The 3,062-nt window shown below is 40.6% G+C and overlaps 1 non-coding gene across 1 annotated transcript; it reads right to left on the reverse strand.

Annotated features, from left to right (window-relative positions):
* Positions 1 to 682: 682 nt before the first annotated feature.
* On the reverse strand, positions 683 to 789 carry LOC120869627. Its single transcript, XR_005722595.1, has one exon. It is a non-coding gene; the product is annotated as a U6 spliceosomal RNA (small nuclear RNA).
* Between the last annotated feature and the right edge of the window lie 2,273 nt (positions 790 to 3,062).

Consider the following 3,062-nt stretch of genomic DNA (forward strand, 5'->3'; position numbering starts at 1 on the left):
CCTGATTAATTAAAACTGAAGAATTTATAAAACATAGTTTATGCAGTGGTTTTCTTGCAAACAGTCTTTAATAGACTTCTTTCAAATTCTGACAAATATACTAGGTGTTTGGTTTGGATGTGCAGATCTAAAAATATATAAAGGAGAGATTTTTAATTACCTAGTTCAAACCGTGAAATTCCTGAGAATTCCATTTGCAAGAAAGTATAAGAAAGAATATGGGGGACTTCCCTGGTGGTCCAGTGGCTAAGACACTAGTCTCAATGTAGGGGCCTGAGTTTGATTCCTGGTCAGGAAAACAGATTCCGCATGACACAGTGAAGACCTGAAGAAGCCAAATAAATAAATAAATAAAATTTAGGAGCAAAACAACAATGTATTTTAAAAAAAAATGGAATATGGGCTTTTCAGTCTGAGAGACCTGGCCTTTTTTTTTTTTTTCTTTTTCATGGTAGCAAGCAAACAGGATTTATTTCAGAGAGAAAGTACAAAACTCTCAGCATAGACACTGAGAGGAGGTGAAGTGCCCCAGACCGGGCCTTTGCAGTGCAACTTTAGATAAGTTACTTAACCTCTCTGAGCCTCAATTTTTAAAAAATGTTCCCTGTTTTATTCATACTTTTTAAACATTATTCTTAATTGGAGGAAAATCGCTTTACAATGTTGTGATGGTTTCTGCCATAAAAATATGAAATGCTTCACCAATTTGCATGTCATCCTTGAGCAGGGGCCATACTAATCTTCTTTGTATCATTCCAATTTAAGTATATGTGCTGCCAAAATGAGCACTGAGCCTCAGTTTCTTCATCTATAAAATGGGAATAATGATACCTCCCTTGCAGGACTGTTGTGAGGATTACATGCCAGGTATATATTAAATACTCAATACATGTTCATGTTCTGCTCCATTAAACACCATCTTAGTTTTTACTTTGCTCACCAAGAGCACACACTTGGGCCTGAAACAGCCTAGGTTCAATGCCTGATCCCACAATTTTAGCAACTCAGTGATTTGGGACAGATTATTAACAATCTCAGAAGCACTATATTCTCATCTGGATAATGGAGTTAGCAACAACAGTGCCCAACTCCAGGAAGCACTCATGAACTAGTGACATCCATCAGAATCACATTAAATCACTGTAGAGACAGCAGGGATGCTGAGAGAGTGCTAATGCTGAGTGGCTGCTGAGTTGCTGACGAGGGGTCAGCCAGGTGGCCAGGAGGAGGCTCCAACCTTCTCTTTCTCGATTTTACCTTTACTTTCCCCACTTTTCTTTTTTTAAATATTTTTAATTGATTATTTTTTGGCTATGCTGCTTCTGCTAAGTCGCTTCAGTCATGTCTGACTCTGTGTGACCCGATAGATGGCAGCCCACCAGGCTCCTCTGTCCCTGGGATTCTCCAGGCAAGAACACTGGAGTGAGTTGCCATTTCATTCTCCAATGCATGAAAGTGAACAGTGAAAGTGAAGTCACCCAGTCATGTCCGACTCTTTGTGACCCCATGGACTGCAGCCCACCAGGCTCCTCCATCCATGGGATTTTCCAGGCAAGAGTACTGGAGTGGGGTGCCATTGCCTTCTCTGTTTTTTTTTTTTTTTTTTTTTGTGGCTATGGTGGGTCTTAATTGTGGCATTTGGGATCTTTCATTGTGGGGCTCGGGCTTCTCTCTAGATGTGGCTCCCGGGCTCAGTAGTTGTGACTTGCAAACTTAATTGCCCTGTGGCTTGTGGGATCTTAGTTCCCCCACCAGGGATCAAACCCTTATCCCCTGCATTGGAAGCAGATTCTTAACCACTAAACCACCAGGGAAAGCCCCTCCCCACTTTTCTTTGTCTTTCTCCTTTGTCTTCTCTCTCAGTTTCTGCTGTGTGAAAAATGGTTGCATCCAGAGTGGTATGACATGTAACCCATATATTTTCTTTCCCTGCATGGTCTCCATAAATCTTGTGTCTGTGCATGACTCCTTCTCGGTGCTGGGTTTTTGATTCCACGCCCCCAGGTAGAATACTGTGTGCTGAACTCTGTGCCATGGATTTGGTGCTGTGTGCTCTCCTCTGCCTCTGATACCTCCAAGATGAAAAGACCTAATTGGTAAGAATCCTGGGGGCAAAATTAATTCTCAGGAAGGGCCACGATTTAGCATCTTTGCATTTCTCTTTTACCTTTGAAAGAGCATAGTCTGCTTGTTCTGTCTTGTGGCCTCTTGTTTGATCATGTTATGCATAATAAATTAACATGGGATTTCCAACAGGAGTAATTCTACTTGCTTCTTTCCCTGAATATTTAGGCTGGGGCCAAATGGCTTCTTGTTTTTACTTCAGAGTTAAACAAAAGGGACTTCCCTGGTGGTGCTGTGGTTAAGACTGTGCCTTCCAATGCAGGGGCTTCAGGTTCAATCCCTGATGGGGGCACCAAGATCCCACATGCCTCACTGCTCAAAATCCAAAACAAAAAACAGAAGCAATATTGTAACAGATTCAATAAACAACTTTTAAAATGGCCACATCAAAAAAATTCTTAAAAAATATATGTGTGTGCATATGTAGTCTATGTGTGTGCATATGTAGTCTATATGTATGCGCATATGTATAACCCTTTGTACTAAATAGTTTGGCTTTTTACAGCAAACTACATTAGAAGCCAATTTTTTCAGACATGGATGCTTTGAAATGTAAATTCATAGCCCCTACTAACAAAGAACTAGAGGAATTCTATGTCCTGTGCATATTTGGCGGCACATCCCGACTTTATGTCACCTATTTGGGAGGCTGAATGGTGCCATCATATAATCTTGGACTTAAATTTCAAAACCCTGGCTAGAATTTTCTGCTTGGCCTTTCCCCTAAAACTGACGGTTTTACCCCAGAGCTAAAGACAAATGAAGAACAAAAACAGGCCTGTGCTGTTTTATTTCTTGCTCACCTCTATTTCTCTATTAAAAAAAAAATTAAGGTATATATATTTTTAATGTGGACCAATGTTTTTTAATGGCCACATCATACAGCATGCAGGATCTTTAGTTGGGGCAAGCAAACTCTTAGTTGTGGCATGCAGGAT

Source organism: Oryx dammah, unplaced genomic scaffold, assembly GCF_014754425.2.
Source record: "Oryx dammah isolate SB20612 unplaced genomic scaffold, SCBI_Odam_1.1 HiC_scaffold_10, whole genome shotgun sequence".
Classification (NCBI taxonomy): domain Eukaryota; kingdom Metazoa; phylum Chordata; class Mammalia; order Artiodactyla; family Bovidae; genus Oryx; species Oryx dammah.